The sequence below is a fragment of the Castor canadensis genome, chromosome 11 (genome assembly GCF_047511655.1).
Source record: "Castor canadensis chromosome 11, mCasCan1.hap1v2, whole genome shotgun sequence".
NCBI classification, from domain to species: domain Eukaryota; kingdom Metazoa; phylum Chordata; class Mammalia; order Rodentia; family Castoridae; genus Castor; species Castor canadensis.
Window position 1 is genome coordinate 104,873,529 of NC_133396.1, and position 13,673 is coordinate 104,887,201.

A 13,673-nucleotide genomic window follows, 5' to 3' on the forward strand; every position below is an offset into this window, starting at 1 on the left:
CTCTCTGCCTCCTGAGTAGCTAGGATTGCAGGTGTGAGCTATCGGCACCCAACCTAATTGCCAGTCTTGCCTTGGGTAGGCATCCTGACGCTGGACAGCTTCAAAAGTGGGGGAAAACACTAGATGGTCCTGGGGACTGTCCTGTGTACAAATTTGACAGCTTTGAACACCCGTTTGATGAAGAGTAATAGTAGCTCTTATAAAGTCCCAGAAGATGTCCCTTCTATAATGGGTGGCCTTGTGTTTAACAAGTTTCCATCGATCAACCTCAGGGATCACCATCTTTTGCCATCTGTGAGCCATCCTGCCTCATCAGCATAGGGTCCCCATTCATTCCATTTTTGTACTTCTGTGCAGGAGTCTTAGGCCTTTCAATCAGATCATGAGGATGGGCTTGGGTGATAGACTTCTGCAAGCTCCTCTGTAGGGACTTGGATTTTGGCTACAAGCTTTACAACCTTATCTGCCATACCTCTGCCTTTGATTAGTGATCCGACTCAGTTGGTGTCCCTTGCTATGTATTACTGCACTTATTCAGGAAGTTGTACTGCCTTGAGGAATTGTATGTTCAGATTTTTATAGTTTAATGGGGAGTTCTTAGCCACCCTCCTTCCCTCTGGTTAGTGGCATGGCATGAGATACTAGAAACCTATATTTGAAATCTGTGTAGATGTTTAAGGTCATTCCCTGTCCTAATTGTAAGGCCTGAATAAGAGCAATGAGTTCTGCTTTCTGGGCAGAGGTATGAGGGAGAAAGGCCTTCCTTCTCTCTCATGGTAACTGACCACTGTATATCCTGCTTTTCTGAAGCTTTTCACTACAAATCTGCTTCCATCTGTAAGCCATTCAACCTCAGGGTTATCCAGGGGCATATCTCTTAAGTCTGACCAATGATCTCTACACACTGATGTTCTAGAGGGGCTGAGGTTGGCAATAGGGCTGCTACTCCCAACAGATCCTAATAGAATGGGATGTTATTTCACAAGCAAGAGGAAAAGTAAAGTATCTTATCTTAGGCCTACTGCCCACACCCGTTACCAGGCACTCTGGATTTAATAAAGGCCCAATGGGTTGAGTCAGGACAGAGTAAGCAACTTGGAGTTGTTGCAGGAGTTTGCTACCTGAGATACGGGACTCTTGAGGCAATTAGCAGGAAGCAATGTTTTATTGTGCCAGCACAGACTCAGTGGACTCATGTCCAAGGGCTGAGCCCCAAGAACAAAGGGATCTCACCTTAAATACTCTTGCAAGCAGGTTAGAGAAGCAAAAAGCAAGGTCTAATCCATACATGGTTATATTTAATTTTATTGGCTACTTTATCCCAGTGCTATGTGACTTTCCCCTCCTTGCTGCTGCATGACCTTCCTCATGTTCAGATTTCTCAGGTTTTATCTCTCTGCTGTGCCATCCCTACCTCCCTGCTACTTTCTCAGGACTCAGGCCTATACTGTTTTCTTCTTATCCTCCTCCCTGCTACAGAGTCTGTGTTGATTTCCTACCTACTACATTGAGAACAACCAGAGCGCTCCCAATGTGATGTTAGGCTGGGTTCCTGGAGATGCATGTGCACTTGGCCCCATCGTATCATGGCAAAACCATCTTCCAGTGGAGCCAAGAGGGGCTTTTGCCTTGAGTTGCCACTTGGTCATCCCAGGCAGGGATGATCAGGGCTTTCCCATTGCCAACGACCTTCCTTGCAATAGAAGGCACACTGATTGGGTTCCAAGGGCTGTTCCTGGTGACTCACAAACTTCTGGGAGATCTCTCTCTCCCAGAAGGGTCCTTAGAGTCACCTTGAACCTTGAATCTTAGCTACTTTGGAGGCTCAGATTGGGAGGATTGCAGTTCAAATCCAGCCCAGGAAAATAGTTCTAGAGACTCTATCTCCAAAACAACCAGAGCAAAATGGAGGTGTAGCTCAAGTGATAGAGTGCCTGCTTTGTAAGCCTGAAGTCCTGGGTTCAACACCACCCCCTCCCCCCCAAAAAAGTCACTTCAATGTGGCTGAATAAGGCAGCCTAAACCTGGGTCTTTTTAGCCAATTACTTATCCTGGTTAACATTTTTCCTGTCTCTATTATTAAATACTTTAAAGGATTCATTTACCAGAGTGGCTATGGGAGTCTGATGTTCCTGTTCCAGTTGTAACTTTCTTTCTTTTTTTTTTTTTTTTGCAACCAACATGGTTCTATTAAAAACTGTCTTCAACTATGGCATTCAAGGACAGCAATACAATATTTTCTTTACAAAGCTACTAATATAAAAATCTGAAAATGCCATCAATTCATTTCTAGGCTATTCTCATATAAGTAAGTATTAGATATATTTTCTTGCAATTCTTTCCTGAGGTATTTTTTGTGGTTTAATTTTATTGTACTGCTGGATGCATTATCTTTGATCATCCTTTCCTAAGGTGACCATTTAAAGACCTACAAAACTTTCTGTTGCATAGGACACTCTTCATGACACAGGGTTTGGGAACTGCAAGTATGTAGCATTGGAATAAGTCTTACAAATATTTCATTTTAAGAATTTGTTACAGACATTTTTACACTTTTGTCTCTTTTTTAAAAAGTGAAAGTTATAGCTAAGCGTTAACTACATACAGTGAAGCATTTTAGGAATGTTGGAGACTAGGAAGTAAGATGAATGATACAAAGGAAAAAAAGCCATTATTCTAGCCGTCTATATATTGTATTGCCTTGAAAAGCAACTGTACATGTTGTAATCAGTTCATAGTTAAATATTTCTACTAATCTGTTTTGGGAGAGCAAACGTCTTTCAGGGTTTCAAGTTCCTCTATAAGCTTCTTGTTCTGAACTCCCAGCACTGCAACTCAACTCTCCAGACACTTCACATATTCTTCCTTTTGACGTCAACATTCTTTAGCAGCTTCCCTGGAAAAAAGTAGAGGCAAAGGGCAAACAATTTTTTTTTTTGTATGCTATTGATAAACAAGTTGAACTAAGCTTGGTAAATGTGGTCATAGTTACATTCCAAATCTTGGAACAAGATTCCCAATTCAATTTCACACACTAAGCCAAACTGGGTTCTTAGTTAAGGGTCACAAGTGTCCCTTGCACAAGTCCACATGGCGATGAGGAGCACTGCATTGCCTTCCTGGATTAGAGTTCACAGTACACAAGGTCCAAGTCAAAGACAGTTACTCTGCTTTATGGCAATAAAGATCTTTGAGGGCCTTGAGCTCCTCAATGAGGGTCTTGTTTTGGTTTTCAAGCATGGCCACACGATTTTCAAGACATTTGACATATTCTTTCTTCTTCCTGTGACACTCCTGGGCAGCTTCCCTGTTTTTCATTAGCCTCAGCCCCCATTTACATGTTGCTTCTTCAGCTAGTTGCTGGGGACTGTGCAAACTTCCTGGTGAGGTGGCCATCACTACCCGCTGTGGCAAAGCAGTAGTTGGAGCTCAGATCTGGTAAGTTAGCATGTCACCTGTGGCAGCTGTTTCATCGCCAGTTACAGCCATGACGGGCTTCTGCATTCAGAATGCTCTTGCGTCCCCTCCCTGTCACAGTTCCATATAAAGTCCATTTGTAACTTTCTTTGATGTGTGGAGCTGATTGGATAAAGAAAACCATGGCTCTTGCCCTCCACTGACTTAGGGTCTACATTTGTATATCTTCTAAAAGCTCCATCAGCCTGTTTAGATTTTTCCCCTGAGTGATCATGCAGACCCTGCCATAGCTTACTGGCTCAGCTATACACCTTATCCTGCCTTCAGTTAGGCAGGTCATGAGGTGCTTTATCCATTTACTGTAGATCCATGGCTGTCGCCAACTGGAGTCCTGGTCTGGAATGGCTGCCCTTCTCACTTTGCATTTGTTATGATATGGTTTGGTGATTATGTGTCCATCAGCCACCTGCCTTATCTTAGCAATCATTTTAGCTTTTTCATATGCAGCACAGCAATAGGCCAAGATGACCATCAAATCTTGCCACATAAGGAAAAAAGCACAAGCTAAATTTTATAAATTCATCCAGAATGTATTGGGATTTCCCGTAAACCTTCCAAAATGTTCCTTGCATAACCCTAAGTCTGACAGAGAAGGGCACATATACTCTAGCGAGGCCCCCTTCCTATTAGGTACATTTCTGTAATGGAAAGACTTCAGTGGTTGAGTCTAACTTTGTCCCAAAGTGGAGTCACATAGAAGAGATCAGAGTGACCTCTTATGATAGGACAGTGGGGCAGAAGGGAAAGTGTTGGGAAAGCAGAAAGGTCATGTGGCGCTGAGTTGGGTGGGAAGGGGCTTGAAAGAGTGTGGATCATCTAAAATGTCTGTCTCAAGCACCGGGGATGTGGCTCAGTGGTAGAGGGTTGCCTAGGATGCACAAGGCCCTGGGTTTGATTCCCAGCAGCACACACACACACACACACACACACACAAAAGACCTTCAATTTATTGAATTAGGCCTACCAATGTTAGGAAGAGCAACCTATTTTAAGAGCTGGAGGTATAGTTCCTGTGGTCAAAGCCTGTCTAGCAAGTGTGAGGCCCCAAGTGCAATTCCCAGTATTGCAATCAATTAATCAATCGAGCAGTCAAATAGAATTTCTGTCTCTTCCAACAGAGGGGTTTAGGAGAGACGGAGGGTATGAAGACTCTATAGGAATCCCTAAGTTCAGCAACTTGATGAGAATCATAAAAGTTTGTACATAAGGAATTTATTCCTCTTTTCCTTGCCTTTTGCAGAAAACATTTAGCTGAAAATGGTGTTGAAATTAAGAGAGCAGTTGAGAGGCCATTTCTCCTGACTACCAAGAGTATGCTGCAGCCAGGTGTGATGGCTTACGTGTGTAATCCCAGCTACTAGAGAGGTGGAGATAGGAGGATAGAGGTTTGAGGCCAGCCTGGGCAAAAAATTAGCAAGACCCTATTTCAAAGCACAACCTGGGTGTGGTGGTGCACATCATAATTCCAGCTACATGGGAGGCAGAGGTAGGAAGATCAAGGTCTGAGGCTAGCCCCAGGCAAAATTGAGACGCTATCTGAAAAATAACTACAGCGAAAAAGGCTGAGGTGTGGTTCAAGTGGTAGAGTTCTTACCTATCAGGTTTGAGGCTCTGAGTACAAACCCCAGTACTGCTAAGAGAAAATAAAAAAGCATATGGGAGTCAAGTGGTTTGCAAAAGAAGGTAAGTTCTTTTTTCTTTAAGCCATCAAGTTTTAATTTACACTCAATTAGATAGCAGATACCTGTCTTAGGGGGAATCTTTGGAGTGCTGTTGGTGTTTCCCATATCTAAGACCTCTGTAAATTTGATGTCCCACAGGAGTGGTCCTGGGGAGGGGTGTTCCACCTGAGAATGCATATATAACTTTGTTTTTGGTGGCACTGGGATTTAACTCAGGGCTTCACACTTGCTATGCCATCACTCTATGGCTTGAGCCATTCCTCTAGCCCTGGAATGCACATCTAGGTTGAATTGGGCACTGTTTGTCCCACAAGCTCTGAGCAGCCAAAACCCAAGGACCATCCCCAGCTGTTCTGAGCATTAAAATAATAGACAAGGTGTTTTAGGAGTGGAGATGTGTGGGTTGCAGAGATCATTTCCTGAGACAATGCCATCCACAAGAACAGCAAGCCAGGCACTAGTGGCTCACACCTGTAATCCTAATTCCTCAGGAGGCAGAGATCAGGAGGATCACAGTTCAAAGCCAGTAAACAGTGGCTCAAGGTGTAGGCCCTGAGAGAAGCCCCAGTACCACCAAAAAAAAAAAAAAAAAAAAAAAAAAAAAAAAAACTGAAATAAACAAAAAAGAGCAGACACAGATGGAGCCACAGTTAGAGAAAGGAAAGTGGGAAAGAAAAGAATGAATTAAGCTCAAATAGGGCACACTGGCCAGCCACCTTCTGCTGGTGGCCTCCAAACCAGGGTGATCTGTCTTGGTGAGGACCTCCAATGGGTACAGTTGTGGGGGCTTCATTCTACAAACAATATCCCATGCCCTGACTTGAACAGAGTACCCCAACTCAAGTGGGGGTTTAAGGAAAAGTAGATGAATGGGTTCCTGTGTAGTTAGAGTTTAAAAATTCCATCAGGCCAGGAGCCAGGGGCTCACATCTGTAATCCTAGCTACTTGGCTGAGATTGGGAGAATTACAGTTTGAGGCTAGCCAGGGAACTAGTTCTCAAGACCCCATCTTCAAAGCAACCAGAGCAAAATGAACTGGAGTGTGGTTCAAGCAATAGAGTGCCTGCTTTGCAAGAGTGAAGGCCTGAGTTCAAACCCCAGTCCTACTCCCCCAAAAAAATAATCATACAAAACTCCATCAGCAGTCACCCAATTGCCACTTAAATCTGCATAGCTCAGGATATTCCCAGCCACCAAGAAAGGGGAGCTGTGGTCCTCAGTCTCACTAATTTCACTAGGGCTGTCCTTGAACTTGTGATCCTCTTAGCTCCATCTCCTACCTCTACCTTCTAAGTAGCTGGGATTATAAGCTTACACAACTACCCTTACTGCTATATAATTTTTTTCTTTTCTTTCTTTCTTTTTTTTTTTTTTTTTTGCGGTACTGGGGCTTGAACTGAGGGCCTACACCTTCAGTTAGGTAAAGTTTATGCCTTTTGGTCCTTAAAAACAAAAGAAGTAAGAGAGAGGAACAAAAGTAGGAGTGACGAGGGAAAGCACTGCCTGGAGGGGGAGAACAAGTGAACCAGGGGACGTGGGACATCACTTGTCACAGCCACTCTGGAGAAGAAAGCATCTGGGTGGCCAGTTGCTCACATCCAGAGATCCAGGGCTCAGCAGGTCTCACTGGTGTCTGCCTCACACTGGTCTCACCAGTCACCAAAAGATATTACCACAGCTGGGGTCTTTGACACAGAAACAATACAAATGGCACTGAACCAAATACACCGAGGACATTGGCATGAAATTTAACTGGGCCTCTGTTTGTAAGCAGAAGGAAGTCAGCGTTGACCAAAGAGGCGAGCAGGCTGCTTTCCGGACAAAGGGAGAGACAGGTTCTTACTGTTTTGCTGGGGTGGGCCAAAGGGGTGGTCACTATCTAGCCTGAAGGACTTCGGGTGCTTAAGCTGCTGAACAAGCACTAGGGTGAGACAGAATAAAATACACACCGTGCTTCTAACTGGGAGCAAGCTAAGGGCCAGGAGTTTGCCTTCTGTCCTCTCATGGTGGTCCCTAATTGTCTTGTGGGGTGACGGGGCATATGTCATTGGGGGAGGGTGCCAAGTTGGAGGGGGCATGAGGCCACATGGGTTGGTGGGAGGAATGGTGGCCCACGAATCCTCATCCTATTCCAGCAGGATGCTAACTTCATATGAGGCCTCCCCCAGCCTCCTGGAGCTTCAGTCTCTGTAATTATCAAGGGTTGCAGAGGGTGGTGTTAAGGTAATGGAATAGCATTTCACAAAGTGAAAGCGGGGTGTAGGTTAGGGTCATTGTCATATGGCTCAAATAGGACACAGTTAGAGAGGAGGACAAGAGAAGAAAGAGAAGACACTTGAGATCCATTCATCCTCACTCTAGCCACACCCTCTAAGAACAGGCAGGCCCTGGTGGGAGGAAGGAAGGGGAAGCAAACGTTAGAGAGCCAAAGAGGCCTCTCCCTCTTACTTTCTATACTTTTGTCTCTGACACCATCATGCCACAGATGCCACATGGGACCCTGACAGGAAGCTGTGCCTCACCTTGGGCTGCCCTGGCTAGAGGTCAGCTCCCTGTTCTCTGCAGTCCCTTTATTTGGATTCTTGAGAAGTAAGTCTTTAGTGCCCACTTCAGTACTGATCACAACCTAGATCTCAGGCCAGAAGCTGTCCAGAGGGAAGCCTGGCTAGCTAGCTGTTTGCACAGCTACTTCTGGCTCTGAAAGGTCTTGAAGGCATCATGTCCTCATCTCAACTTGCCAAATACTCAGAAGTCAAACTGTTTTCAGGGTTACTGAGATTTAGCAATTAGATTGTGCTTATGAATAATCATATCACCTATTGTTTGTAATAGTCAGTCCACTGCTATGGTCAAGTGGACCATTTAAATGACTTTTGCTTAACTATTCCTGCAAATACCTTGAGATCCTGACTCCTCACTCTATATCCTGCTCATTCTCCCAGGCCTCAAAGCCAGAGTCCTCTCATTCTGGTCCCCAAGCTCTTCTCACTTTAGTCTGTACAATCTTGCTCCCAGCCTCATTGGTCAAACCTGAACCCAGAAGTAAGTACATCTGCCAGTATTAATCAACCATTCCCAGGCCAGGATTTGGGTCATTTAAAAAAAGCAAGCTCCAATGTATAGCTCTAAATTCTTTCAAATGAGAGAAATAAATACTATGTAGTATTTTTGTTTCCATTTTATGGATAAGGAAACAGATATCCAGAAAAGATTAGTAACTTGTTATAAGTCAGTAATTTGTTCAGGGTCATATAGTTACAAAGTAACCATGGTAGCTTATCTCCTTGATGTGAAAAGATAATTCCTCCAAACTTGGGTAAAGGTGAAATGAGGATTGCTTGGTTACCTTGTTTTTGTTCCTGGTATTATGCAACAACATCTTCTAATAAGCTTGCCTGATACTCATCTGACTCTCCCAGGGAATGTAACTTTTTGGTCATAAAATTTTTGATAAATAATCTACAGCTAACAAAGGTTTGGACATTTCCGGTCCTGTCAGTTAGAAGTTAACCTGCAGAAATGATAGAATGAGATTTTTACTGCTCATCAGAGAAGTTAACTACAAAGGTATTTTGACTTTATTGTCCTAGAAAGCTAACCAGACTTCTATCTAAATTAGCAATCTTATTTCAACAATCCTTTTCTTACTGACTTTATAAATCCTTGTTTCTCAAATGCTTCTCGCAGCCATTCCGTTCCTCATTTATGAGTTAAACAAAACTATTTCATGTGAGTTAACAAATGACTAGGAGCGTTATTTTTCCACTTCTCAACTCCCCTGTGTTGAAGGCAGCACCTACCACTCTCTCTCCTCCCTCCAACCACAGACCACTGGTGAAGCGAAAGTTTCCAGGGTGACCAGAGCTCCCCAGGGGTAAGGCCACTTTGTATCTCTGGCAGTGGACTCTAGAGAAGTTGCCATCCTCAGCAAGTTCCTTTCCAGTGCTTTCCTGTAGTTCTGGGCACCCTCTGTGGGCTGCTGCTCCAGAGGTCACCGTGACAGCTCCTCAGTCCCATTAGTAGAGGCACTCCCTGTGCACTCTCCATGGAGCCTCCCTTAATGAAGGTGAGAAGCCTTACCAGCTTTTTCACCTGACTGCACTAGGCATTAGAACAGGTCTACTAAATACAGAAATGAAACAGAGGTTTTCTGCAAGCTTAACCAATGCATATGACCTAGTGCTTCAATTCCACAGTTCTGTGTTTGGAATCTTGGGGCATAAATCTCAGCCCTGATATCTACTAACTGAGTCATAAACAACTTACTCCTTTTCTTTGTAACTATTTTCATCCAAAAAAGAGGACAATATCCACAATGCAGACAACATCAACAATTAAAACAGTGCCTGGCTCATAGGAAGCACTCAGTACATTTTAGGCATTATTATTAGTGGGGGAAGAAGAATCAAGAAGAACAGAATGAATCAAACCAGAGATGCTAATTGATTTAAAGATATCACCTAATCTTCCTCCCCCCCCCCCAACTAGTGTTTGAACTGAGGGCTTTACAACACTTGCAAAACAGGCACTATATAGCTTGAGCCACACCTCCAGTCCATTTTGCTCTGGTTATTTTGGAGATTGGTGTGTGGGGGAGGGTCTCTCAAACTATTTACCTGGGCTGGCCTCAAACCGCCATCCTCCCAGTGTCAACCTCCTGATTAGTTAGTGTGAGCCAACAGCGTCCAGCTGAATTACCTAACTTTTTTTTTTTTTGGTGGCACCAGGGTTTGAACTCAGGTCCTCATGCTTGCCAGGCATGTACTCTTATTGCTAGAGCCACTCTGCCAGCTGAATCACCTAATTTTTAAGAGGATATAAAAATCATACATAAAAGTCAGTTCCACTTAGTCATTTTTATTTATTAAAAGTAATACATGTATATCATAAAAATAGTTCAACTACTATCAAAGGAATGAAATTATTTATCTCCCGCAGGAGCAATTATTCCTTCTTCCTGTGGTGCAGGGGATTAGAACCCAGGGCCTCAGGCATGCTAGGTAAGCACTATATAACTGAGCCACATCTCCAGGTCCCACCAGGAACAACTAAACCATTGTTAAGCTTCTGAATCTGGGCAGAAAGTAAGCATCTGTAAGAAGTGATAAGTAGAAGCATACAACATACATATTTTCTAACCTACTTGAGATTCTGTTACAAAACTATTCGTTTGGCTGGAGGTGTGGCTCAAGCAGTAGACCACCTGCTTTGCAAGCATGAACCCTGAGTTTAAACTCCAGTCTCACCAAAAACAACAACAACAACAACAACAACAAACTGTTCTTTTTTGTGGTGAGTATCTGTCCTGTCAGCACATAACACACAGCTCCCTCATTCTCATAGCACTCCACTGATGGTTGGTGGCATGATTTATTTAATGAAATACCCACTAGTGCTCATTTAGATTGCTAGATGTTCAGAAAACTAACCATCTGGTGGTTGATCCACAACTCCTTGCTTAAACTATTTGAATACAAAAAATTCAATGATCTTTTAATATTATTATTATTATTCAGTATTGGTGTTTGAACTCAGGACCTACACCGTGAGCCACTCCACTCACCCTTTTTTTGCAAAGTGTATTTTTGAGATAGGGTCTCATGGAACTATTTCTCAACTATTTCTCTGGGCCAACTTCCTACTGCAATCCTCCTGATCTTTGCTTCCTGAGTAGCTGGAATTACAGGTGTGAGCACCCAGTGATCTTTTTTTGAGACAGAGTCTCACTATATAGTACAGACTGGCCTGGAATTGAAGATCCTCCTGCCTCAGTCTCTTGAGTGCTGAGATTACTGGCATGCCCACCACAGCCAGCTTCAAAGATTTAATACAAATTCTTAGGACTCTTCCCTAAGGATTCTGATTCACTGGGTCTTGAGAAAGTCTCAGGATAAACTGTGGGTTTTTTCTTTTTAAAAAATGTTTGGAGGTACTGGGGTTTGAACTCAGGGCCTTATGATTGCTAGACAGGTGCTCTACTACTTGAGTCATGCCCCCAACTTCCCAGGTTCAAAGATTTAAATGTAAAAATAAAATCACTGGGCTGACGGAATGGCTCAAGTGTTGGAAAGCCTTCCTAGAAAGCATGAGGTCCTGAGTTAAAACCTCAGTACCTAAATAAATAATTAAATAAAATCATCAACGTGCCAGAATAAGTCATAGGATAATAAATTTTAATTGGAAGTCCACTTTTATTTCCTTTTGCTGATTACACAATAGTAAACTTGGGGGGGGGTGTAGACACAAATTGTCTACAATTAAGTGCAGGGACTTGGGGACTTAGCTCAGTGATACAGCACAAGGCCGAGGCGCTTGGGTCAGTCTCCAGCACCGGAAGAAATTTAAAAAATGAAACTTTGTGACCTATCCTTTCAATCTTTCAGGACATTTATATGCATTTGCGTATTGTGTACGTGGTTTGGGCTCATAGTTTAAATAGTAATGTGCAATACGTAAGCGTGCCACCAGGTGGGGCGAGAGAGCTGCTTTCTGGGCTGCACAGGCTGCTGTCCAGAGCACCTTGTGGTCAACACCAGATGTCTGCTGCGGCAGACGCTCAGAGAGGGAGATGCTGGAGCACAGGCCTCACAGCCCCGATTTTGTCGTCCGGAGCACCCTGCACGTCCTAGCTTTTCCTGCGTTTAGCTACGCTCCAGTTCAGAGGTTAGGAGTCCCAATTTCTCAAGAGATTTTTCTTCATATTTGGGTCAGCAGTGCCAAGAGAAAGAATGAGGTGTCGGTGCCATCATGGTTCTTTTCCACCTCTACTCCCACTGATGTTGGAGTCTTATCTAACTCATCTAAAAAAAAAAAGCTACCCAGTGAAACCCTCAGTCCTTTAGGACAGTTCCAGCCGTGTAGCAAGTGCTACAAAGGAAAGAGGGCCTGTTATGGCCTACATCCTCCCACCCAGGCCAGCCAGCATTTACACAAGCTGCCATCCAACCGCCCGGAGAAGACAGTGAGTCCAGGCAAAGGTTGAGGGATAGGGATGCAGGACTCTCAGACAGGTCTTGACCCAAACTGGAGAGAAGGATTGCCACCAGCTCTGATGGCAATGGTTAAAGAGAAATGGATGAGAGTTCAACGGGGCTCACTCCAGATGGCATCAGAGAACAGCAGGTAGGGTGGTGACACCACATCTTACCCCACTTCCTTTCTCTGTGCTCTGGCCCACCCTCAAGCTACTTACCTACAAATAAGGACAACTGCGTAAGTACAGTCTGGGGTAATGGTGAGAATGGAGTAAGGCTTCTCCCAGCATCCACAGGGGGTTGGTCCAGGACCCTTGCAGATACTGAAATCTGTAGATGCTCAAGTCCCTTATATAAAGTGACATGGTACTTGCATATAACCTTTCATATTCTCCTGTACACTTTAAATCACCTTTAGATTACTTATAATACCCAATACACTTGTATTTATGCCATGTAAATGGTTTTACACTCTGCTTTAAAATCAGTATTATTTTGGCCGGGTGATAGTGGCTCATGCCTATAATCTTTGCTACTCAGGAGGCAGAGATCAGGAGGCTGGCTCATGGGTCAAAGCCATCCCCAGCAAATAGTTCTCCAGACAGTATCTCGAAAATATCCAACACAGAAAAGCGTTGGCAGAGTGGCTGAAGCAGTAAAGTGCATGAGGCTGTGGGTTCAAATCCCAGTACCACTAAAAAAAAAATGAGGTTTTTTTTTAATTGTATTGTTTTTTTACCTTGAATATTTTCAATCTGCACTTGGTTGAGTCCATGGATACAGAGGGCGAACTGTATGTTAGTATTTGTGAAAAACACATTTTAGACTGTAAACCACTGTGGAACATGACTTTTAAATGGTAAAGCACTATCTTAGGGATTGCAATATTTTTATTGTCATGAACTCAAATGGTTAATGAAGGAGAAAAATGAGAACCTGCCTAGGCTGGAGATTAGGAAATAATGAGTCAAAAGAAAAATCCTGTGGCAAGTAGGCACACCCCCCTTTTTTTTTCTCAACACACAAAAAAAGTAAATAACATTCTAGTAAGCAAACATTGCCAGTACTTGTTGTATAAGCTTTTAAAATCTCACATTTTGTTTGCAACCATAAGATATATTCTTTTCCCACCATTTCAGATTTCACTGACAGAAAAAAAATAACTGAGAAGAGGTGGAGGTGACAAATAGCACACTAGTCTATGAACCAGGGGTGAGATGGTAATAAATTTAAATCTAGGTATAAAAATAGCCAAATATTTTAATTTTTAGGATTTAATTCTGCTCCAGGAATTTGGAAAGGCATCCAGGACTTGGGAGTCTCAGGAGGCCATTTCCCATATTGGTTGAATCCCACTGCCTCCTAAAATTTTTCCCCCATACCACTTCTGACCCATGGCCCTCAATGCTGAGGAACTCTAATTTGCATCCATTAGCTATTTTAAAATTATTTTTTCTGATAAACTAATGCGCTATGGGCAGAAAATTTTAAATGCAAGGAAAAGTTATTGTTAGAGAAAGAAGCCGAGGGACTGATGCAT

At 43.3% G+C, this 13,673-nt stretch overlaps 1 pseudogene; it reads right to left on the reverse strand.

Annotated features, from left to right (window-relative positions):
* Positions 1 to 1,933: 1,933 nt before the first annotated feature.
* On the reverse strand, positions 1,934 to 4,212 carry LOC141414097 (cAMP-responsive element modulator pseudogene; annotated as a pseudogene).
* Between the last annotated feature and the right edge of the window lie 9,461 nt (positions 4,213 to 13,673).